This window comes from Pogona vitticeps, chromosome 3 (assembly GCF_051106095.1).
Source record: "Pogona vitticeps strain Pit_001003342236 chromosome 3, PviZW2.1, whole genome shotgun sequence".
Lineage (NCBI taxonomy): Eukaryota > Metazoa > Chordata > Lepidosauria > Squamata > Agamidae > Pogona > Pogona vitticeps.
The window spans coordinates 214,302,461-214,311,528 of record NC_135785.1 but is presented as its reverse complement, the minus strand read 5'-3'; the positions used below and the strand labels follow the sequence as shown (position 1 = coordinate 214,311,528).

General features: G+C 38.6%; 1 protein-coding gene across 6 annotated transcripts in view; it reads left to right on the top strand.

Annotated features, from left to right (window-relative positions):
* ROBO1 (roundabout guidance receptor 1) overlaps positions 1 to 9,068 on the top strand; it is a 769,638-nt gene that overhangs the window by 433,703 nt on the left and 326,867 nt on the right. The window lies entirely within an intron of this gene.

Genomic DNA, 9,068 nt, shown 5'->3' with positions numbered 1-9,068 from the left:
TGTAGTATTTGGGTTTCATGCATGGCTCCCAGTGTGTAGTTTGAAATAGCTGAAATGTGACAAGTGACCTGCTTGAAGGACTGGGAAACTGGAGGAGAAATTGTACAGCAGCAAGCTTCCCCACACCTTTATATGAAAGATTTGGGAGGCAGATTTTTTAAAATTGTGTGAAATATTCAGAGAGATATACATACCAATGTGTCCATATACAGTACTTTTGCATGCATGGATGTAGAATGAGGTCAGTGTTACTGAACAGTGTTACTGTACAGAAATGACTTTTATTAAGGAGAGTGCATTCCTGGTATAATTTCAAATGTTAAAGCTTTAAAACATGGAAATAAACAGTTGTGAATCCTATGAAAAAATATTGCATCGGCTTAATTATAAGCAGCTTAATGCTAAATGAGGGAGGCCTATAGCTGAATCACAGTAATTCCTTGTTAGTGAAAGATGACAGAAATAAATGTTAAAATCAGGATTTGAGATCCTATTTAACACCCCTCCCTGCCCCCATAACTCATTTAACACTAAGGCAAATAATTAAGTACCAAAACTCTGTTAAATTCTGTGGCCTTTTGATCTCTTCTAATAATTAACCTTGTGTTAACACGAAAGCTCCCATAATGTGTGACCTTAAAATGCAAATGTACACAACTGTAGCTTACAGTGTGTAATAAACTGGATGTGAGAATGTACTGGAAGAATTTATGTTAGACATATAGGTTGTCCATGTCATGTTAGAGGGATCTTTTAACAAAGAAAATGTCTATAGTTTTTAGCTCAGCAAAAATTAATTTTCTCTCTACCCTGTTCCAAGGCTATGGTCTTTGAAAATATGGAATAGTGGATGATACAGAAACTATTCCTTCTGCCTTCTGGTGTTGGAAAAGATTAGGGCCCCATTAGTCTGTGACGAGTAACAGTATTTCTCAACCTTTCTCTGTTCTTGTTTAGCATGGCTGTCTGAACAAAGGATCATTCTTAGTGCTTCTTACTTCCCACATGGAAGGCAAGCTGCAAAGGGGGATAAAAACCCAACCCAACACATTGGATTAAACATCTGGCCTTATTTCCAGACACAATGTAGTAATTATGCAGTAATAATGCTTTACCCCTTTCCTAAATGTTTGCAGTGACTTCCCTTGTATTTTGTGGGCTATGGCATACCAGTGGAAAAAATGTTCTTCAAATAAGGTACATAGTGTTGTTCCAAAGGCAGAGTACTGGTTTTAATTAGTCAAATGTATTAGTTGCTAAATTAAGTTTATTTCTAGATTAACCCAGAACAGCAGTACTTTGTTATTGTTATTAATATATGAAATATGTTGGAGTATAAGGGCAAACAAGAATATATGTAATACGTGGAATTTGTATTTCCCCCATTGAATAAAAAGGAAGTAATTCTATAATTAGTCAAGTCACAATTTCTTTTAAAATTATGTTATCAAACTGATTATTTTAATTGAATAAATTAAGATTATTTATTGTTTTAATATGTTTACAATTAAAATTTTTATGTCCTGGTACATTTTTGTCCTCTGTGCTGCCACATGTTCTTAACAGATGTGGAAATTTGATGTTCAAGCTATTAACTTTAAAAAAAAGCTTTCTGAGATGGTTTTATGTAGTCCTCAAACTTGCCACATTGAGAGTTCACCATAGAGATTGAAATTTCTACAATAAATAGGTCCAGACTTTCTCTTGACTTTTTGTAATGTTTTGGAACAACTGAGGTTAGGACCAGTAGTATCCTATTGGGCTTCCACAGAACAGAAAGTCTTGGCAGTAGTGCTTTAAGGATAGTGATCTCAGATTTTTTTAAAGTACTGTATACAGAGATAATAAGAATGAGATGTTATTTAGCATCTCAATTCATTTTAACCTCTATCATCTTATTATGGAAATGGATAAAATCAACCCTGAGCTTTCACTAGGAGCTAAGATGATTAAATTCCTATTATTTTCTCCCCTCTCCCAACATTTTTGGCCATTTTCAGTGGGAAGATAATACTGTAATGCTGAGTAGAGTGGAAGAGAGCAGAAAAAGAAGACTTATTTTGAGATGGATTTGATATAATGAAGGAAGCCATGGCCTAAACATTATTTTTCAAGAACCAAGCATAGCTGTTAATAGGACCTTCTGGAGGTCACCAATTCAGGGTTGCCATAAGTCAAAATAATTCATCAGTATAAAATGTTTAAAAAACCAAGAGAGAAACTAAGATTGATTGATTGATTGATTGATTTATATTTATTTATTATATTCAATGCATGCATTACATATCCCCTAAATTGACAATTTACTATTCTTCTTTATAGCAATCTACAGTATGTTATGTCTTATATTTCAGGACTTCTAAACAGTCATTTTCATAAACTTTCTCAAAACTTGGGCCTTACCATTTTTCAATACGACAGCTTAGAATATAAAACTCATTCCTAGACCAAGTCTATATGAATGATAGAAAAGGTCTAACTCTAAAGCATTAGATTAACTCTTTTCACCTGTTAGACCCAGCTGCTCTTGGGGGACTGTTTTTCCCCTTTGGTTTTAGTTTCTGCTAGGGTCTATAGAGGAAACTATAAAGTAACTGATGTGAAAAATAGCTGGATTTACAAGATATGTGGTAAGAGATGCCTCGTATCAGATGGCAAAACCATGTCCTTAATGCGTTCTCCTTCTGCTGTATTGCATTTTGGTGACTTTTTATAAACTGGTCATTATACTTTTTCTGCCAAACTTGACTAATAGAGTAGTCTATTGACACCATCTGTCTATGGAATCTACAGCCGCTTCAATAACCTCTGGTTCATTTTTTTTTTTTTTAGCAGCATTCTTTATACTGGACATTAATTTTCCCTGCCTCATTCCTGATTCCCTGCCACTCCTCTAAGGTACAAATGGTGATTCATTTTTCAATTCCATGATATCTTATACAGGTGGTAACCGGATGTGCAAAAAGGAGTAGGGGAGTTGAGATAATTAAACGTGTTGTGCAAATTCTGCTCATAATGATATTTTGGCACATGTTGCATAGGCAGTAAAAAAAAAACTTTGGGACAACATGGACAGAAATAAAATGTGGTAGCTCACTTTACAGATGATTCCCTTTAACTGTTCCACTCTCTTGGAAATCTGTGATGCAGGGGTGTCAATTCTTTTATGTAGACCTAAATGTACAGAGTGTTTTAAAGATTTTTACTCTATTTTTAAATACCCATTTGAGTGAAGTGATGTGCTCTTCATTATGCCTTAGAAATAGCTGATATCATTTATCTGGATGACATTTATTGCTAAAGTGGGGAGAAAGAAAATCTTCCATGATGAAAGGGCAGTGTATCTGTGTCTGTGTTTGTCTGCCTGGTTACAGTTTTTTGTCTGTCCACCCATCCATTAATGATTAGTTATTGACTTATTTATCAAATACTCCTGTTTTCTGATTGGCTAGAGGTTGAAAGTTGGTAGCTGGAACCAAAAGAGAGGACAGAGAAAAAGAGAAGCACTATTTAATTGACCTCTTGAAAGAGATCAAACCATGTTCCAAGAACGTGCAAAAATTAAATAGATGCCCGTGTAAACTATTTCAAACTTATAGGGCTTTTTCAGTAATAGTCTTACTGCTCCCTTCTTTAAGCATGCAGTGATCCTACCCTTGCTGTAAGCCTTATATTCTCTGACATTCTATCAAGATTTGTAGGACTTCTGAAAAAAAAACACCCTTTTACTTCATTTTGATGTGGGAAGGGTGAGATGATAGCTGATGAGTGGGTGCGTATGTGATGCAGCTGCTTTGAGCTTTTCAGTATTAGCTGCTACCTCTTTGTATGACACTTGATGCAATGTTTGCTGGTAGTTCATTTTATTAATAGGGGTTGGCTTCAGGCATCCAAGAATAATTCTCCAGTTTTCATTGAGTGCTATGTTTTTTGCATGGACTGAGCTGACTCACATAGACAATAGAAAGATTATTGTTCCTTATAGACATCATTTGCTTTTTTCTCTCTCAGTGTTTCCCCAGAAAGAAATCTCAAGAGTGGGGCTGAGAAGTTACATGGGAATTGCCCTCATTGATCAAGTGAAAAATTTTCCACAATGATTAGTCTGGTCTCTATGGCAAACATAGTATGTGGGACAACTACTTACATTACATGTGTGGTAAATTGCCCATTTATTCTGCTTCCTGTTCTTTTCCTTGGTTTCAGCTGTAAGAGGACCTCTTGCCCTTAACTCTGAATTTTACCTAGAAGCTTTTAATGTACTTCCTTGTAAGCATTCTACTATGTCTATAGTAATAGCCCATCCATTACTCTTATTGAAGCCTTCAAAAAATTGGAAAATGCTAGTTAAATAAGACTTACCTTTGGTTAGTCTTTCAAGACTCGTCTTTGGTTAGTCTTTGCTTCCCTATATGCTTGGTGACTGTCTTCTTTAGCAGATATTCTTACATATGCAATAAAGATGTGCATTCCCTGAGAAGTATTTTATTTAATTTATTTAAAACATTTTTATTCCACCTTTGTCCTTAAAAAAGAGAATATTTAGAATTCAAAAAAATAATGCCATATTTAGATAGCTCTGAATCTGAATTTTATAGTTCCAAATATCTGTGATAATAGTTCCTAATATTTTGAGTCTCATTTACTCCAATAGATTAGAAATGAAAAACCAAGGTTTCTGCTTGCTAGGGGAAGAAATGAAAGTGAAACCTATTTCTCAGGCATCCTGGAGTTATTCCTTAGGAAATTAAATTTAGGGACATTCTGACACCAAGGGTAGTGCAGGCAGAGAACTCTGTGTCTCCTGATTGAGGTTGTCATGGGTTTCCCAAGGCTGGGGGGGAGAGACATGTTCCATTTATGTCTTCGTGCAATCCAGCCATGCCAGGACAAGGGGCCAAAAAGATGGCGAAGACAGTTTTTTTTCTACCAAAGAGCTGATGTGCCACAGAAGGACAAGGATGTCATCAGCAGTCAAACTGACACTTGGGCAGCAGTAGTGCTACTGCTTTTGTGCTTTGGAAACAGGTTTGTGAAGAGCTGGAGACTTTGATTGGTATGGCCGAAGAAGAGAATGATGTTATGGGTCAAGTGGTCTATATCCTCTGAAGCTTTGAGACTGCAACACAGGTCCACACCTGTGTCAGCCACACTGTTCATGCCTGGAACCTGGATCTGTAGAAAAATATTTTCCTTAAGGTCAACCTACCATTGCTTGGCTTCCCTGAAGGGGCCCCTTTAAGTACGAGACAATGGGAACACTCTGCTCACAGTACTGCAGTATGCTGCCTGCTCTGTCTGCCTACTCCAAGATTGTGCTCGCTCGCTCATTGGTGCTTTGCCCCATGCCATTGTCACATTTCCTACTTGCCAGAGGCTGTCTGCTGCTTCAGTCTGCCTGCTGGTACCGCCCAGGGTTTTTGCCCATTCCACTGTGTTACCTGTCCACTGCTTCCCCAGTCCTCCTGTAATTTCCTGCTGCCATTTTCACTGTTCTCAGTTCATCCTGTATGCCCATTACAGTCATTTCCTAATACCTAGGCACTCCTGGCTGTTGGCATGCACTCTTATTGTTTGGCACAATCATTGAGAAGGTGTTATGGTTGGTATACATTGATCTGTTTCTCTCACTCTTCTCAGGCTGTAATTCCCTTAGCTGGTGTGGAATGGCAGATGGAGTGTTCAGCTAGGGCTCAGGAGACATAGGCTGAAATCTGTGCTCAGCCATGGAAAGTCATGGGAAAGGCAATGGCAAACCACTCTTTGGACATTTCACACACTTGGAGCCCTCCATTCAGGTTGCTGTAAGTGAGAAGCAATTTGATGGGACATAAAAATAATATTCTGTATTCCTTCTTCCTTGTTAATTCCCTTTCCCTTCTATATTCTTAAAAACAAAATCCTAGGGTTACATTTTCTCCCCCCCCCTTTTTTTCTCTCAACCCAGAGGACCAGACAAGTTATTTTAGTTGGAAGATTAGCAGATGTACCTGTATAGTCCGATGTAGCTCAACATTGCTCCCTAGAGGATTTGACACATTTGGCACCCTGCTGGGCAACTTGAATAGGTTAATTATTATTTTCAAACTAGTTTGAACAGCTGGATAGAACCAACCAGCTCATTTCTAACTAAAGTGTAGAGTTCCTAAATTTAGCCAGTAAGTAAGTGTGTGATAATGCTGGCTAGACTATCAACTTACGAAAAAAAAGATTTTACACAACTGGGTAAGACAGTATTTAATGTCTGTAAAATAACTGGTTTTAACTTACTTTGTTATGTGTCATCAAGTTACATTCAGCTTATAGGGGCTCTAATAGGATTTTCGAGGTACAGTGGGACCTTGAATTATGAACGTCTCTACCTGCGAACGATTCAACTTACGAACGGCTCCATTTGCAAAAATCTAATTCAACTTGCGAACGGAGCCTCGACCTACGAACGAAAAAAGGCACGGGAAAAGGGTGGGAAATTCAAATGTACGCTGCCTTTTTTCATTCCATTCAAACCGTTAGTGGCAAAGAGAGTGCTCTTTTGCTCCAAAGGTTAGGAAAAGGAACCCCAGGAGGTCTCTGATGGCGGCAGGGAAGTTCCCAGGGCTTCCCTGCCACCATCAGAGACCTCCTGGGGGTCCGATCGCAGCAGCGGGGGTTTCAAGCTTTCCTGGTGGTGGCAGGGGACCCCCAGGAGGTCTCCGATGGTGGCGGGGACGCCCTGGGAGCTTCCCCGCCATCATCGGAGACCTCCCGGGGTCCCCCACTGCCGCGATCGGAGGCAGCGGTCACCCAGCGCTGGGAGGCTTGAACTGGCCGGGTGCTTGTCTGCTCGCCCCCGGCAAGAGTGGAGGCAGTGGAGCGTTGGGAGGCTTGAGGTAGCTGGGTGCCTAGCCGCTCGCCCCCGGGCATTGCGGAGGCAGTGGAGTGCTGGGAGGCTTCAGACTGATAAGTCCTTTTTAAAAAACTGTTCTGGGTGGGTTTTGTTACGTTTTTGTGTTTTGTTTTTGGATTTGTGTTTTTTTTCTTGCAGTCCTGGCGTGGGACTTGCTCTGTTTATATTTATTTTTATTTTGGTGTTTTTTCTTTGTTTGTTTGTTTGTTTGAATGCTGGAACAGATTAATCCCGTTCCCATGCATTTCAATGGGAAATGGTACTTCGACTTACGAATGCAGTTCCAATACGGATTAAGTTCGTAAGTCGAGGTACCACTGTATTTGAAATATTTAAGGAGTGATTTCATCAGTGTCAACCCCCAATGGTTTTCTGTGGCTGAAAGGGGATTCAAACCCAGGTCTCTTAGTCTGTTCATCTGTCCACTTCAGCAACCTGGCTTTCACTGAACTGAGACAGGATGACACATTTGGGATGTGATAAATTCCACACAAGAAGGACTTGTCTGTACCATTTTTCTCACATATGAGATGATTCTTAATTTTATTATCACTGTATCACTGTGTTTATTGGGCAGAAAAATGTATCGTTTTGATCAAAGGCATATGGTATATAATGCCTCAGTTATATTTGATTAATACAATGCATTGCTCACAGTATCACTGAAGATGGCTTGCTCTACTTAAAGATACTAAAATCCTGTTATCATAAATGTAATATAACTGGTGTTATCTTTTGGAGGTGAATTGCCTCAAGAAATCAGTATAGAGAGCATATTTTGCACACTGAGTTGCATGACTCAGCGTGCAACATATAATGTTTGTGCAGACTTCTTAAATTTATGTAATTTGCTTCTGAAAGGTTTCCCATTTGTGTCCCACTGGTTTAAAATCTTATTAGGGTTTTGGCCACTGTACTCAGACAGTGTATTCAGAGGATTCTGATAAACATGGAAAAATGGTAGTAAATTCACAGCTTGAGTTGGAATAGGGGAAATGTACAAACGATGGCAGGTATTCTAGAATGTGAAGCTCAAGTGGTTTCAATTCACTATAGAATCATAGATCCTCCCAGAGCCATCTAATCAATGCTGGAATCCATGACAAACCATCCCTGACGGGTTGGCCATCCAGTCTCTCAATAGGGAAGAGCACAACCCTTTCTGAGATACAGTAATCTCTTGTTGTCTGAAAGTTCTTTGGAATGTTTAGTCACTTCTTCCCAATATTGAGTTGAGTATGCCTTAGTTCTTCAAGAGTTTCTTCTAAGTAATCCATTTTTCAAAATGCTGTAGTCTAGGAACAAAACAAAAGAATTTTAGAGGAAATATTCCATTCATTCCTATTCCATTCATTCCTTCTTACAATGACAAGCATAATCTCTCTGTATCTTCACAGTGAGATAGTTTATAATGGCGAAAGGACAGGTAGAAATCACCCAGTGAGTTTTATGACTAGTTGGAGGTTGTGCCTGAGTTTCCTTTGTCCAAGTCTAAACTTTTAGGCAGTGCACTGCAGTACTATTACATTTTTTAAAATGCTTAAGAATGTTGAATTCGGAATGACGTTTGTTTCCTGCAAGTGTTCTGCTGAAACAATATAACTTCTTTTGAAATTAAAATTGGACTTCTTTTGTCATTATTTGAAAACTGTCTCTAAGCAATCAAATATTCAGCATAATCTGTTTGCATTACACCATTCTGAAGACTTAAAATTCTTTCCTAAAGGAAATCTTTTCTTCCACCTGGACACACAAGGGATACTAAATACATTATTTAATGTGCTTGAAGTTTGCTGCTGTGGCTGATCCCCAAGCATTTTTAATTCCTGCTAACCTCTTTGGGCCCAGCAGTGATCTTCCCTTGAAAAGGAAATGATGGTTTAAACATTATCTAAAACTCTTTACATTAGGTTTCCATTTAAATTTTGCACATCAACTGAAAGCAGTGTATTATGGACTGCAAAAATGAATTCCCAAAGTTCACATTCAAAGTTTCCCCAGCAAGAATGACATTTTGAAACCGTTTTTGTTGTTCTATCCCTTTAGATGAGAGACACCACTAGGGAGTGATCATGTTGATTTACCTGCAGAACCATCACACCTTTTATTCGTTCTGTGCCTCATTAACCTGGTGTGTTCACTAAAGCTCTCTGAATGTTGGGAAAGTTGACTTTATGGTTTA